Below are 17,397 nucleotides of genomic sequence, written 5' to 3' on the forward strand. Positions count from 1 at the left end.
CCCCCTGTATGTAGTATCCCACATAGTAATAATATCCCCTTCTGTGACCCCCCTCACATAGTAATAATGTCCTTGCACCTTTCACAGAGTAATAATGCCCCTGCTATGCAACCCCAATACAGAGTAATAATGACCCCCTGCTCTGTACAGCCCCCATAATAGTGATCCCTGCTATGTATGGCACCCCATAGTAATAATACTCCCTGCTCTGTACAGCCCCCCATAGTAATAGTGACCCCTGATGTGTACAGCCCCCATAGTAATAATGACCACCTACTCTGTACAGCCCCCTCTAGTAATAATGCCCCCTGCTGTGTAAAGGCCCCCATAGTACCAATGGTCCCTGCTCTGCACAGCCCCGATAGTATTAATGACCCCTGCTCTGTACAGCCCCACATAGTAATAATGTCACCTGCTATGTTCAGCCCCCATAGTAGTAATGTCCCTTGCTTTGTACAGCCCCCAAAGTAATAATGCCCCCTTCTCTGTACAGCCCCCTATAATAATAATGACCCCCTGCTATGTACAGCCCCCATAATAATAATGACCCCCTGCTCTATACAGCCCCTCATAGTAATATTGACCCCCTGCTCTGTACAGTCCCCCATAGTAATAATGACTCCCTGATCTGTACAGCTCCCATAGTAATAGTGCTCCCTTCTCTGTACAGTGCCCCATAGTAATAATGGCTCCCTGATCTGTACAGCTCCCATAGTAATAGTGCTCCCTGCTCCGTACAGTGCCCCATAGTAATAATGCCCCCTGCTCTGCACAGCCCCCCAAAGTAAGAATACTCCTTGCTCTGCACAGCCCTCATACAAATAATGACCCCTGCTCTGTACAGCCCCCTATAGCAATAATGACCCCCCCGCTCTGTACAGCCCCCATAGTAATAATGGTACCTGCTATGTACAGCCCCCCATAGTAATAATGCTCCCTGCTTTGTACAGCCCCCATAGTAATAATGCCCCCTGCTCTCTACACCCCCCATAGAAATAATTATTCTCTGTCCAGCCCCCATAGTAATAATGACCGCCTATTCTGTACAGACCCTCATAGGAATAATGCTCTCTGCTCTGTACAGACCCCCATAGCAATAATGACCCCCTGCTCTGTACAGCTTCCCATAGTAATAATGACCTCCTGTTGCATACAGCCCCCCCCCCCATAGTAATGACCCTGTTGTGCAAATAAACACATCATACTCACTTATTCCAGGTCTTGAGCAGATCTCTTCATCTTCTGGCCTCTAGCCTTTGAGCCACAGGGAAGGATCCTCCAGCAGGCGCAATGATGTCATATCATTGCACCTGCTGGAGAGATCCCGTCCCGGCCTGTCACAGGCTGTGGGCATGAAGTTTATGGTTAGCCCTAGCACACTGCACTACAGTGAGAAGGCTGAGCATTACCACCACAAGGCATCCCTAGACACCACGCATGGACATGACCAACGGAGTGCTGCGGGACTAAGCGGGCAGTAGGCCCCTCTGCCTCTTTGGCCCCTTTGTAGCTGAACCGACTGTACATCCAGTCTGTCTGCCGTTGGGCCTAGGGTATTTTTAACACCTTAGGGTATAGTTTGGCCTAGAACATTTAATTCCCCTGAGTATACTCTGGCCTGGACCAAACTATACCCGGGTATAATCTGGGAAGGGGTTATTTTGGCCTGCTAAACCGGCAATATAATCAATTCAGAGTGACAATAACTGCAGCATCAGTTGTGACATTGGTCTATGGATGTCATTGGGTAAGATTGTGTTCACACTTGTATCACGGTTAAAAAAAAAAAAAAAAAAACACATTTGGGGATCTGTAACATATTAGATAGCACTCCTGCATACATCACCATCCTTCCTGTCATATCTGCAGGATCCTCTAATAGCAGTGTGACTACAGCCTCAATGGTAACCAGCAGTATACTCCTCCCTTCAGGCTCATAACCTTTTTGGACAGGTTTAAAGTAAATAATCAGTCGGCGATTGCGCATTTGCTTGGCTGATCGCTGACCCTATTACATGGGAGGGAAATCTGTCTGATATTTCACATAATAGTTCCACATAATATGGCATCAATGAACACAAAACTGACTGTGCTATAACAATATTCTCTGCTTACTCTGTGTTTCCTATTTAAGGTTGGAGAGGACGACTTTGAGGGTGAGTTTTGCCTGTTTATAATATAATTTCCAAGGATTTGGGGGGATTTGTTAAGACCGGTATACCTGTATGCTGGTCTTACATAACTGACAAAGTCCCCACCCCCGTCACGTGTTTTGCACAAAAATCAGTGAATGTTTGTGTTTGGACGCCCAGCAAGGTCTTAAAGGTGTGCTCCTGAAAAAAAAATTCAAATCAACTGGTGTCAGAAAGTTTCTAAGCACAGATTTTATGTTAATTCTATTTAAATAAAAAACAACTCAAGTGTTCCATTACTTATCAGCTGCTATATGCCCTACAGGAAGTTGTGTTCATTGTTCAGTCTGACCTAGTGCTCTCTGCTTCCACCTCTGTCTGTGCCAGGAACTATCCAGAGCAGGAGACGATAGTTCCTGGCACAGACAGAGGTGGCAGCAGGTAGCATGGTGTCAGAGTGTAAAATAAACACCACTTCCTGTAGGGCATACAGCAGCTGATAAGTATTGGAACATTTTTTTTTTTTTTTTTTTTTTTTTTTTTTTTATAGAAGTAACATAAAAATCAGAATTTTTAAACTTTCTGACATCAGTTGATTTGATTTTTTTTCAGGAATACACCTTAAAGACCTTGCTGGGCGTACAACAACAAACACGTTGCTTGAGGGGGAACGGATTATGTAAGACCAGCATACAGGTATACCGATAAGTAATGGAACACTTGAGCTGTTTATATAAAAGCAATTTACAAATTGTATCATTTTCTGACTTCAGTTGATTTTAAAACTTTTTTCTCCAGAGTACCCCTTTAACCCCTTAAGGACAGAGCCTGAAATGGCCTTAATGACAGAGACAAATTTTATGAATATGACCTGTGTCATTTTATTCATTAATAACTTCGGGATGCTTTTACCTATCCGGCTGATTCTGAGATTGTTTTCTCGTGACATATTGTACTTTACATTTCTGGTAAATTGGAGTCGATACTCATAACAAATCTTTATGAAAAAAAAACAAATAATGTGAAAAAATGTGAAAAACTGCATTTTTCCAACTTTGAAACTTTTTTGCGTATACAGAAAGTGGATATACCACATAAATTATATATTAAATAGCATTAGCAACATGTCTACTTTATGTTGGCGGCATTTATTAAACGATCTTTCATTTTTTTTAGACGATAGGAAGCTTAAAACATTAGCAGCAAATTTCCAAATTTTCAGTAAAATTTCAAAATCAGATATTTTTAGGGACCTATTCAGGTTGAAAGTGTATTTGAGGGGCCTGTATGTTAGAAAGCCCCACAAAGCACCCCATTTCAGAAACTGCACCCCCCACACTCTGCAAAAGCATATCCAGAAAGTGTTTTAACCCTTTAGGGGAGTCACAGAAATAAAAGCTAAGTGTGTAAGAAATTTGAAAATTTTAATTTTCTGTGCAGAGATTTTATTGTAATCCAATATTTTTCATAATTATAAACCTATTACCAGAGAAATGCACCCCAATATTGATTGCCCCGTTTCTGCAGTTTATAGAAATACCCCATATGTGGCCCTATTGCGCTATTTGACGCAACCACAAGCCTCAGATATAAGGGAGCGCCTAGTGAATTTCAATGCCTCCGTTATATTTGGTCATTTCTGACTGTACCACTTCAGGTTGGCAGAGGCTCTGGGGTGCCAAAACCTAAAAAACACCCCTAAAGGGACACCATTTAGAAAACTACACCCCTCAAGGAATGTAACAAGGGGTGCGGTGAGCATTTGGACCCCACAGGTGCTTCACAGATTTTCCGAACAATATGGCTTGAAAAAAGAAAAAATTATTTTTTACACTAAAACGTTGTTCTAGCCTTCAATTTTTCATTTTCTTAAAGGAATAAGAGGAAAAAAAAGACACAAAATGTGTAGCGCAGTTTCTCCCGAGTACGGAAATACCCCACATGTGGCGATAGAGTGCCAAGGGGGCGCAGGACGAGCCTCCAAAGGGAAGGAGCGCCAATTGGCTTTTGGAAGCTGGATTTCACTGGAATGGATTTCAAGGGCCATGTCGCATTTACAGAGCCCTCGTGCTGCCAAAACACTGGAAACCCCCCACAAGTGACCCCATTCTGGAAACTGCACCCCTCAGGGAATCTAACAAGGGGTGCAGTGAGCATATGGACCCCACTGGTGACGGGCACAAATGTGGAACAATGTGACGTAAAAGTAAAAAATTTCATTTTTTCACTTTCATGGCACAAATGTGCCCGTCATCAAGGGGTCCATAGCCTCACTGCACCCCTTGTTAGATTCCCTGAGGGGTGCAGTTTCCAGAATGGGGTCACTTGTGGGGGGTTTCCAGTGTTTTGGCAGCACGAGGGCTCTGTAAATGCGACATGGCGTTCATCATCCATTCTAGCCAAATCCAACCTCCAAAATCCAAATGGCGCTCCTTCCCTTCGGAGGCTTGCCCTGCACCCACATGGCGCTTTATGTCCACATGTGGGGTATTTTCGGACTCGGGGGAAATTGCTCTACACATTTTGTTTTTTTCCTCTCTTTTAACCCCTTGTGAAAATGATAAATTCAAGGCTAAACCAACATTATAGTGTAAAAAATGTAATATTTCATTTTCACTCCACATTGTTCCACATTTGTGCCCGTCACCAGTGGGGTCCATATGCTCACTACACCCCTTGTTACATTCCTTGAGGGGTGTAGTTTCCATATTGGGGTCACTTGTGGGGGGTTTCAACTGTCTTGGCAACACAGAGGCCTTTTGAATGCAACATGGCCCCTCGAAATCCATTCCATCCAAATCCAGCCTTCAAAAACCAAATGGCGCTCCTTCCCTTCGGAGGCTTACCCTGCGCCCGCACTGCGCTTTATGTCCACATTTTGGGTATTTCCGTACTCAAGGGAAATTGCTCTACACATTTAGTGTTTTTTTTTTATCTTTTAGCCCCTTGTGAAAATGAAAAAATCATGACAAGATTAATGATTTAGAGTAAAAATTTTACAAAAATTACACTAAATGTTGGTCTAGCCTTGATTTTTTCCATTTCCACAAGGGGTTAAAAAGAAAATGAACACAAAACGTGTAGGGTAGTTTCCCCTGAGTACGAAAATACCCCACATGTGGGCATAATTTGCCATATGGGCACAGGGCAAGCCACCAAAGGGACAGAGCGCCATTTAGAGGCTGGAATGGAGGATGGAGGCCATGTCGCAATTACAAAGCTCCTGTGCTGCCAGGGCAGTAGAAACCCCTGACAAATGACCCCATTCTTGAAACTACACCCCATAAGGAATCTAACAAGGGGTGCATTGAGCATATGGACCCCACTGGTGACGGGCACTTACGTAGAACATGTGCCGAGAAAATAAAAAATACCCTTTTTTTCATTTTCACGTCCCAAATGTGGCCATCACCAGGGGGCCATATCCCCGCTGCCCCCCTTGTTAGATTCCTTATGGGGTGTAGTTTTCAGAATGGGGTCACTTGTGGGGGGTTTCTACTGTCCTGGCCGCACAGAGGCTTTGTAATTGCATCATGGCCTCCTCTAATGGGAATGGTGGCCATACCTACTTAGCTGGGGAAAAGGGACAATTCTAATTTATTTGGGGGTATTAGGCCAATTATTAGTTTATAAGGTTGAAAATGACAGGTGTCCATCAAACTCAACCTGTGTTGATCCAGAGGAAGGCAAAAAACCCTTGTGAGGCAGACGACAGTAGCATTATCACAGGGGAAAAATTCCTTCCCGACTCCATAATGGCGATCAGAATAATCCGTGGACTAACGTGACCCCTGAAATAGGAATAAGGGACAGAATTTAGATAATGTAGAACCCCAATGACGTGTGGTGCGCCTTGAAGCGATCCAGTATGCAGAGGCGGGGTGATCAGGACAGGTGTCACACTGGAAAATGGTGTCCTTCCTGATCCCCCTGTTACCCCACACTCTGCACTTCTTCTGGGGTCTCCCTTTCTCCAGTGTGGGGGACGTCACCTGGAAAATGTTTTCCTGGTGCCATACGGGGTCCTTCATATCCAGAAGCGCTGGGTCCGCTCCATGGCTGCTAAACATTAGGGCTCTATTACTACTTCTGATATTTTCGTATCGTGCCGCAAGCTACAGTAGCTCGGGCAACGAGGGACCGGAAGAGGGGGTGCTGGTATAAAAGTTATCCCTGTACAGGTGGTAACCTTCATCCAGCAGTGGGAAGATCAGTTCCCGGACGATCTTCCCACTTGTTCCAAGGATGGGGGGGGGGCATCTGGGGGCTGGATTCGGGTGTCCCTTCCTTCATACACTCTAAGGGTACGTGCACACTGCGGAATCGCGACAGATAACCCTTCGTGCATTCCACAGTTGGCACCCGCCGGCGGAGTGATGCAGGCGCACGTCTCCGTCCATGTCATAGACTCCATTCTATGCCCGGACGGATTCCGCTCTCCGTCCAACGTATTCATTCTTTGGATGGACGACGGAATCCACCCGTCCATAGAATGGAGTCTATGACACGGGTGGAGACGCGCGCCCGCCTCCGTCTGCCGACGGGTGCCAGCTGCGGAATGCATGAAGGGTTATCCTTCGCCATTCCGCAGTGTGCACATACTCTAAATCTGTAAGTGTACCCTGAGGTACGCTCACACAGTTTGTAGAATTTCACGCCGTACCGTCATCTCTTATTGGGACGGTACTGGCGAAAAAGACGTGTCTGGGGGGCAGCGTACGCTATGCTACCCCCAGACACGTCACCGGATGAGGAGGAGGATGAGGATGAATGGAGGAAAGAAGGATCCCCCATTCATCCTCACTGGCTGTTTCGGTGTCGGAGGCAATAACGTATTCCTCTGACGCCGAAAACACCCTGGGGGTCATCTTTATACGGGCATTGGTATATGGGGTATGTAGTGGTGTAGTGTCAAACTTTATTCAATGTAGTGTGGTGTAATGTAGTGTTTTTTTACGTGTTTTTTATTACAGTAAGTATAAAAAAAAAAACCTACGCCAACAAAGGAGTTGCTGATAAATGCCGCACTTATGTGCGGCACTTATCAGCAGACCGTGGCAGTAGAATATAGAAAAAAAAAACACCCTACGCCAAAAAGGCGGAGTTGCTGATTAGCACTTTTGTGTGATGCTGATGAACACTTAGCGGCGATAGGGTGCGGAAAATAGAAAAAAAAAAATTGGAAAAAAAAAACAAAACTTTTTTACATTCTGAACGTCCCTGTAGCTGCTGATAAGTGTATTACACATATCAGCCGCTAGAGGGCAGCAGAGCGCAAAATACGGAAAAAGCCGACGCTGGAGCCGAAAATAGCGGAGAGAAGCCGAACGTGACGTCACGGAGGAAGCCGAAGACCCGAACGAACACGAGGACGCCGCGAACCCGGAAGACGCCGATCAGGAGCCCGGGACAGGTGAGTAATGTACAAATACCTGCTCTGGACCCCTCGGCTACCTAGCTGAGGGGTCCAGGGTAGGTATTTTTTATTTTATGGGACTCTGATCGCCGTGCCACCGGCCCGAGGATTTCTTGGTGGTCGTTCCCCTCAAAAATGCATGTTATTGTAAGTGGACGGCACCGTATGTGTGGGGCTTCATATCAGTCATACCCCATTTCCTCAGTGCCATAGGCCCCGCCCCCTCTGTGATGTTATCACCACCTAGGCCCCGCCCTCTCAGCAGTGTCATCAGAATGGGCTGACCTAGATCTTGTTCCCGCCCCCTCTGTGATGGCCAGATGATAGGGGGCGGGGCCAAGGCCTCTAGGTTGGGCCATTTTGATTATGTTACAGAAGGGGCGGGCCTAAGCATAGATTATGTCACAGAGGGGGCCAAGCCTATGCCATCAAGGTAGGTGGGGATATGTGACACGACCGTCCCACCCAGATGGCGTTGTCCATCAGCAATAACACTCATTTTTGAAGGGAGAAACCACCAAGAAATCCTTCATACAGTAAGCTACGACATGTACAGAATGTAAGTTTGAGAAGGATGCTGAGAAGGGGGTGACAATATCACCTTAATGGCGGGTTTAAAAGGGACAAGCCCACTATTCGTTTTTAAAGCACAAATGACGAGTGTGTTGGTTTTTACTGATTTTTGTGGCGCACAATGTTAGTAAATGAGGTAAAACAAGAAACTTTTATGTAATAACTTATTTTAAACTAATGTTTTTCCTTCTTTTCTTTAGAGGAAGAACCGGATTTCGGATTAGTAAATCTTTACTATGAATATAAAATGTGTGTGAGTCTACATCCCCCTATCATGTGTGGTGTTCTCACTATCTTCTCTATTCTGTCACTTACAGGAGCGATGAACACCAGGATGAGGACATTTTGGATTTGGAGTAAGTATCTCATAGTAAAATATTGTACAATGAATGAATGAGTCTTTATTGTATTGGGTTCTCACTGTCTTCTCTATTCTGTCACTAACAGGGACGACGAAGACAACGAGGAGTGGCTGTAAGTATCTCATAGTAAAATACTGTATAGTGAATGATGTCATTGGAGGAGAGGTATCTCCCTCTCATGGATATTTTGTAGGAAGGAGGGGGGTCTTGACTTTTTTTTAATTTCATGTTACTTCCTTTTTTCTAGCAAACTTTGCAACATTTTGTTTAACTGATCAGTTTTAGTACCGAAAAAAAGTCTGTTTTTGTGGCATTTTTCCCCATAGATGATGTAATTCATACATCATTTGCTTCATTAATTTCACTTTCAATCACATGAACAAAAATGAACAAAACACAATACATATCTGCAGTCAAAAAACCAAAGCGATGTTCCTAGATATTGAATTTCTCCACGTTCTTGTGCAGCCTCTGAGAAGTGACTATCATCTCCTTATAATATGTAATATTTTAATTTCTTACTTTTCATATAACAGATGGAGGAGGGCAGTGAAGATGACACCATGGAAGTTTAGGTATATATCTCACAATGCTCCTATCTAGCAAAGGAACTTGTGACTAGTGACTTTTGAAAGTGGAATTTGTAACTTGTCTCGCCACATAAAAAAAAATCAATAATAAAAATGTGCCATGTCCCAGAGAGGCAGCAATGAACATGTCACATATCTGGAAAGAATAGAATAAAATGGAAAATGTGGTAGAAAAAAATCTCATTTTTTAATGTTGTGTCTGCCTCATTTTGCTTTAATTTCTGTGAAACACATAAAGGGTCAATAAACTTCCTAAGGGTATGTTCACACACCATTTTGAGGTAAATAAACAGCCGTAGATATTAAAAGTTATGGCCAGTAATCATGTTATTATTGAGATATCACAATATACAAGATTTTCTGTTGAACGTTTCTCACAGGACAAAGTGTCTATAATCCCTAACAAACATATATTCCCTATTACAGAAGATCCAAATATCCATCGAGTTCATGGATCCCTCGCCTGGAGACCATCATGTAAGCATGAGGAAGTAGCAGAGCTGAAATCATACTTCTGCATTCTGTGGTTTAATATATTGTGTCTATTGTGATTGGTTTTATTAATTCCCTAATTAAAACTCTATATAAATCAAGCTGTTCTATGTTATATGTACAGCGAGGAAGAGGAGGAAGAGGAGGCGGCTGAGGACATCCCCAGGTTAGGCTAGGTTCACACTGCGTTTTCAGCATCCGTTTAACGCATCCGTTTTTTGCAAAAAACGCATGAAAAACGGATTGCAAAAAACGGATTCATTTGTGTGCATCCGTTTTTCCATTGACTTCCATTATAAAAAAAAAAAACGGATCCGTTTTTTTTGGCGGACCAAAACGGACCAAAAAACGTTGCTGACCCTATTTTTCTGGACGTTAAAAAAAACGGATCCGTTAAACGGATGCTGAAAACGCAGTGTGAACCTAGCCTAAGGAATCAAAGAATAAAACTTGGTTAATTCATAAATAGGTTTTCCTTACTATCCTGCTGTCTGTCAATAAACTTCCTAAATGTCATATGGAATACTTCAAGAGGAAGAATTAGAATTTTTGAAAACTGCTCCTAAATTTATAAGCTTTTTAAATCCATAAAAAAATGAAAGAACATTTACTAAATGCCGACAACATAATGTAGACAGATTGTAAACAATAGATAAAAAAAGCAAAATGTTAGATTTGACAGTGTTGACAGCGTTAAGGCAAAAACTAGCAGAGAGGGTGAGGGGTTAATTAAAAATGTGGTTATAATTCATGTTTTATAGATCCATCATAGCATATAAGATTTACTGTAGGTCTCAATCAGATCAAAGTATCTATAATCCCTAACAAATATATATTCTCTATTACAGAGGATCCGAATATCCATCAACCTTATGGATCCCTCGCCTGGAGACCATCATGTAAGTATGAGGAACTAGCAGAGCTGAAATCATACTTCAGCATTCTGTGGTTTGATATATGAGTCCATCAGTGTTTATAAATTCAAATCAAAACTCTTTAAAATCTTTGATAACAATGTACTTATATACAAGCTGTTTTATGTTATATATACAGTGAGGAAGAGGAGGCGGCTGAGGACATCCCCAGGTGAGGAATCAAAGAATAGAACTTTATGAATGCATAGCTAGGCTTTCCTTACTATGCTGCACAGGGAGGGGTGCAATGAGAGGACAGGATAGGGGGTGCTCTAGTTGGAATCATATCACATATTACATAAAAAATATACATTTCCACATTTACAAAACAAACGTGTTAAAATAGTTTTTACCTTGTCTTTCCCTGAAGTTGCTTAGAAAACTAAACAATGGAACAATCTGACATAAACGGGTTGTCTAGGGTCCTATTATGGGTGGGAGGATGTTAGAAAAAATCTGATCTAACCAGGTTTTGTTGAGATTCTAGACTTTGTTCCTACTTTTTAGGACTTTATGGCCGACACTTAAAGTAATGTGCAGCTTATTCCATTAGGTTTGCAATCCCTTCTTTTAGAATAAACCTTATATTGTATAATCTAACAATATATTCATATATGAGTTGGTTTATTTTCTATATACAGAGAAGATGACGAAGAGGAGCAAAAGACCATTGTCATCCCTAGGTGAGGAATCAGAGTCTATAACTTTGTGAATGCATGGGATTACTTTATCTCCAACATACCTGGCCTATAAACTACACATCTCTGTGTTGTTAAAACAAAGGCTTATAGAGAGCTCTTCATTTCAAGAAGCTGACGTCCGGCTACAAGAATACATTTCCTTTATATAGTTTTCCTTATAATGTGCTCAGTGATCCCGGTGTCCTTACATTAACCATTTATTTCTGACCATTTCTTGGTCCTTTCTCCTCAGCAGAAGCAGCAGCAGAAGATCGATCCTATCCAGGTAAGTACAAGCGATATCACATTTACACGATAATATGCGGCTATGGGATGAAACGCCCCTACTCGGGTGCAGCCTCAAACACAGCAAACAGAAAAGACACACAGTATAGTGTGGGGGACTGATCCCTGAAATTCATGCTGGTTTATCTCTTTACCTTATAGACTGCGGGCGCTGTTCTGCTGCTGCTGTGTCACCAAGGATAAGTAAAGGTGAGTAACCATAATGTCATCACACCTTAGGCTGCAGATCACTTTTATGCTATTTGCTTGTAGACTGTAATTAATAATAATAATGCTATAACGTTATCATGTTTATATCATTGTAACACTTTGCTTGGTCTATCTCCCATCTAGGTAAGACCGCACCAGCAGCGTGAGAAGAAGACACCCTTACCAACTGGAGTTGTCTGGAGGAGAAGACACCCTTACCACCTGGAGCTGTCTGGAAGAGAAGACACCCTTACCATCTGGACCTGTCTGGAGGAGAAGACACCCTTACCACCTGGAGCTGTCTGGAAGAGAAGACACCCTTACCACCTGGAGTTGTCTGGAGGAGAAGACACCCTTACCACCTGGAGTTGTCTGGAGGAGGAGGCGCCCTTAACAACGAGAGGTAAATGAGGCGCCACTAACATCAGGGGGGATCATTTACCTTAAATGGGGAGGAGGAGGCCCCCACTAACATCAATAACATCAGGGGGAAAAGACTCCCTTAAACATCTGTAGGAGTCAGGAGGAGGCGCCCTTACTATCTAGAGGCAAATCAGGTGCCATTAAAATCAGGAGGGGTCATTTGCCTCAAATGGGGGGAGGAGGCCCCATGTAACATCAAAATAAGGAGGAGAAGACTCCCTTTAACATCCTTAGGGGTTTGGAGGTGGCGCCTTTAAAAAAATTAGCTAGGGAGCTAAGAAGGCATTATCATTCCTTTTGTCTCACTTCCGGTTTGGTATCTTCTCAGTCCAACACTATCTGACTTGGCATAAAGGCAGCGGGCTGACGCAGTGGGGCAGGTACTAGGTCACGATTGTCACATGCGGGTGAAACCAGTGGTAGCCAATGTATACACAATATTCCAACATAGTGCATACATTGGCCGCTACAGGCGAGGCTGGTTTCACCCACATGTGTCGATCACACCATAGTACCTGATCTCCCACCTCAGCCCGCCACCTCTATGCCAGGTCAGAACTTGTCAGGATGAGATGTCACCAAACTGGAAGTGAGATGCCGGTGAGGGAGGAAAGTAAATGCCTGTTCAGTTCCCTAGATAACCCCTAAACATCAAAAGGCAAATGAGGTGCCATTACATCATGGGGATTCATTTGCCTCTCATGGAGGGAGGAGGCCCCCTTTAACAACAGGGGGAGAAGACTCCCTTAAACATCTGGAGGAGGCGCCCTTAGCATCTGCAGGCAAATGAGGTGCCATTAACATTACCATCAGTACTTGACTGAGCATCCTCCAATATCCATCTGGCATCAGAAACCACCACCTCCTGATGACCCCTTACACCCCAGGAGCAGCCTGTGAGTATTTTCCATCTGGCACCCAGTGAGTTCAGGAATAATAGCTGCTTGTTGTAGCCCTGGGGCCACTGACATTAGTGATCTTACCACAGCACAATTATCCCTGAACTCTCCGATACAGGCCTGGTAAGTATCGCACCACAAACACATAACGATTACACACACACATTATATATATATATATATATATATATATATATATATACAGTATACACATACACACATACACTCATATATATACATATATATATACATATATATACACTCACACATAAACATACACAACACACACACACATATCGGCTGTGATCCTGGGACTTGCTCTGATCGCCACATTTGGGGTCGGGAAGGAATTTTTCCCCCTCAAGGACAATTGACTCTTTCCTCTTAGGGGTTTTTGCCTTCCTCAGGATAATCTCAGCCTCACAGCCCCCACAGTCATACATGTATAAATAAAATATATATTTTTTGCCCCTTTATCTCTGTGTCTGTGTCTTTACTTCCAGGTTATGTTCCGCACATGGTGATACCAAGTCTGTTTTTTAATTTACATTTTTATGTGAAAAAATGGGAAAAAGGGGGTGACTTAAATTTTCATTATGGGGGGGGCATTTTTTAATACTGATTGCTGGAATGAAGGAGCAGAAATGCAGCTGCAGCTGCTGAGCCCTTAGATAGTAGGTAGATAGGACTCTTCCTAATTAGGTAGGTGATCCCCTCCCACAAGATAGATGCCCCCAGTAGTCAGGTAATCTCCCTCCCACAAGGTAGATGCTTTCAGTAGGTAGGTAATCCCCTCCACTTAGGTAGAGGTCCACAGTAGGTTAATCCCCCCTTATCAAGTAGATGCCCCCAGTAGTTAGGTAATTCCCCTATTAGATGTGTGTGAAGGAGAGAAGGTTACCCCACTATTGCAGCGCACAATGCATGTCGTGTCACTTTTGCTTTATTTGATGACAGACTTCACCACTACAGCCAATAATACCGCCATACAGTAGTCAGAATCATTTGTACACAAGTTATCACATTGCAGAATATACAAGAGAGTAAAGCACTGATCAAAGGATCTGGAGGATCTAGTTCAGGAAATAATCATATTACCGAAAGCAATTGTGGAGCGTCTTTTCTGGGCGCTCTGCATTGTGTCATTCCTTTTATTCCTCCTGGAAATGTATGTCCGGGCTAAAAACGACATCCATTTACTTTAATGAATTTATGTTCATTTATAAGTAATGTGACTTTAATAAAATAATGTATTAGTTAAATATGTATTTTTTTGAGTCTCCAGAGTACCCCTTTAATTGTTTAGCAAAAGCAGACTAAACACCTTAAAGGCGTTATCCATGATTAGTAAAACATGCACCAATAGAAACAGCACCACTCCTGTTCTCAGTTTGTTTATGGAATTGCAGTTCAGATTTATTGAAGAGAATGGAACTGAGTTGTAATACCACACACAACCTGGTGACAGGTATTTTTGGAAGAATGCAGCCATGTTTTTCTAATCCTGGATAATCCCTTCATTTAAAGCGAATCTGTCATCCATTAAACACCTACAGAACTAAAGACAGTGTTATACACTTTGCACCGAAATAATAAAGAGAAACTTTTAGCTGGTTAGAAGTATCGAAACTGTTGATATCTCTAAAATAGGGTAAGTTTCTTTCCTTCATCCTCGGCAAAGTTTCTGTGATATTAGGAATTAAATCGCTATGCTAGTAAGTCGTTTTGGTGCGCTGGGGGTGGGGCTAAAGCTCCCTAGTGCACTGATCCGCCCCCCTGGCCGGCCCACTCCTCCTGAATATCAGCAGAGTGGGCTGGACAGTGCACTAAAAACAGCTGGAATAGGGATTAAACCCCTAATATCACAGAAATGGTGCAGACATGACAGTAAGAAATCTACCTTCATCCTCAGCGCTCCGTGCACTATAAAGACATATAGTTCCTTATAAGAATTAATAAATGTCCCCTAATACCTTTATTTTCCATCCTCGTGTCTTTTTTTTCAAGAAAAAATAACTATAGTCTATAGTCAAGTAGGGATTAAGTGCAGCGGAAATCCTGTGGGATTATCTGTAAAAGGGAAAATCTGTGACATTTCTGCACCAATAACCACACTGGTAATCGAATGTGGGTCTATGTATAAGGTGATACCTGCGGCTCAGCCTTCACTGCCCTCATATGATCTTCAGAGGTGTCCTGTCCGCTGTTCATGTGCCGGATGTTCTCCAGTTATTGAGCTTCTTGTCAGTCTCCTTCATCGCTTCATATTCTATCTGTATACCTACCGCCTGCTGCTCCAGGGGATGAGGCCTTCCCAGCCTGAACTGAAAACAAGTCACCAAAGAGGGGGATTTAGAAGACGAATGACCGAGAAGAACCCCTATTTATTCAGGTGAGATCACAGGCCCATCTCATCCCTGTTCCCTCTACTGGATGCAGCTACCTTGGCCTCTATTCCCTTCTACTGGTTGCTGTCCCTTGGGCCCTATTCTCTTCTAGTGGGGGCTGCTCCCTTGGCTTTTATTCCCTTCTACTTTAGCCTTGCTTTACAACATGCCGAAAAAATATAGGACTTGCACCAAGTTTTGCAATACTTGGTTACATGTAGAACAGCTCTAATATATGTTGGGACTGTGCAATGTACACAACAGTATACATACAGAACTAATGACTGTGTTATGTACTTTGTATTGCAACGTAAATAAGAATGGGGGGATGGAACAGATCTTGTGCAGGGGAGTGGTGGCCTTTTTAAAAATGAAAGTAGCAATCTGATTGGTTGCTATGGGCAACTACACCATTGTTCCTATACGGTTTACTAAACTCCCCCCCCCCAATACCTTTATTTCCCATCTTTTTATTTTTCATAAAAATTATACAAATCCACTTTTTTGCAGCATTATAGTCAAGAAGGGATTAAGTGCAGCAGAAATCCTGTGGGATTCTCTGTAAAAGAGAAATTGCACCATGATGGCTATTAGCTGATATCAGCCAGAAGCAGCCCGGTATAGAGAGGGCTGGAGTCGTCTCTCTTTATACCTCCTGCCATGACATGGAAGGTATACCCGCCACAGAGGCACAACACCACATGTCATCATACCACATGAGATACGTCAATTTTTTTTTTTTGGTTGGGGTCTGAGTGTTCGACCCCAACCAATCAGTAGAGCAGAAATGTGTGCTGAGGGAGGAGCAGTCAGTAGTGGAAGAGGGCCTTGTAATTAAAGAGGGAGGAGCAGTAAGTGATAGGGAGGGGCGTGCTAGTGATAAAGTAGGAGCAGTCAATGATGGAGGAGGGGCCTGTTAGTGATAAAGGTGGAGAAGTTAGTGAAAGAGGAGGGGCCTGTTATTAATGAGGGAGGAGCAGTTAGCAATGAAGGTGGACCAGTCATTGACAGAGGAGGGGACTGTTAGTGATGAGCAAGAAGCAGTCACAGATGGAGGAGGGGTCTCATAGTGATAAGCGAGGAGCAGAGACTGTTGGAGGAGGGGCCTGGCAGTGATGGAGGAGGAGCAGTCAGTGATAGAGGAGGGGTCTGTTTTTGATGCGGGAGGAGCAGTCAATGATGGAGGAGGAGCAGTCAGTGATAGAGGAGGGGCCTGTTTTTGATGAGGGAGGAGCAGTCAGCAATGAAGAAGGAGCAGTCAGTGATAGAGGAGGGTCCTGATTTTGATAAGGGAGGAGCAGTCACTGATGAAGAAGGAGTAGTCAGTGATAAAGGAGGGTCCTGATACTGCTGAGGGAGGAGCAGTCAATGATAGAGGAGCAGTCAGTGATAGAGCAGGGTCCTGATACTGATGAGGGAGGAGCAGTCAGTGACAGAGGAGGGTCTTGATACTGATGAGGGAGGAGCAGTCAGTGATAGAGGAGGGTCCTGATACTGATGAGGGAGGAGCAGTCAGTGATAGAGGAGGGGCCTGATACTGATGAGGGAGGAGCAGTCAGTGATAGAGGAGGGGCCTGTTAGTGATAAGGGTGGAGCAATCAGTGCTAGAGGAGGGGCCTGTTATTCATGAGGGAGGAGCAGTCAGTGATGAAGGATGAGCCTGGCAGTAATGAAGTAGGAGCAGTCAGTGATATAAAAGGGGCCTGTTATTGATGAGGAAGGTGCGGTCACTAATGAGGGAGGGGCCTGTCAGTGATGAAGGAGGAGCAGTCAGTGATAGAGGAGAGGCCTATTTTTGATGAGGTAGGAGCAGTCAGTGATAAAGGAAAAGCAGTCAGTGATGAAGAAGGAGCCGTCAGTGATAAAGGGGGGCCTGTTGTTGATAAGGAAGGAGTAGCCAGTGATGAAGGAGGAGCAGTCAGTGATAGAGGAGGACCCTGATAAATGAGGATGGAGCAGTCAGCAATAAAGGGGGAGCAGTCAGTGATAGAGGAGGGGCCTGTTAGTGATGAGGGAGGAGCAGTAAGTAATGGA

General features: G+C 43.6%; 1 long non-coding RNA gene across 1 annotated transcript; it reads right to left on the bottom strand.

Moving 5' to 3' along the window:
* Nucleotides 1–13,963: 13,963 nt before the first annotated feature.
* On the bottom strand, nt 13,964–15,215 carry LOC138774176 (uncharacterized). Its single transcript, XR_011360256.1, has 3 exons — nt 15,128–15,215; nt 14,950–15,046; nt 13,964–14,155 (listed from the first exon to the last, which is right to left on the bottom strand). It is a non-coding gene; the product is annotated as an uncharacterized lncRNA (long non-coding RNA).
* Between the last annotated feature and the right edge of the window lie 2,182 nt (nt 15,216–17,397).

This window comes from Dendropsophus ebraccatus, chromosome 15, assembly GCF_027789765.1.
Source record: "Dendropsophus ebraccatus isolate aDenEbr1 chromosome 15, aDenEbr1.pat, whole genome shotgun sequence".
In the NCBI taxonomy this organism is placed as follows: domain Eukaryota; kingdom Metazoa; phylum Chordata; class Amphibia; order Anura; family Hylidae; genus Dendropsophus; species Dendropsophus ebraccatus.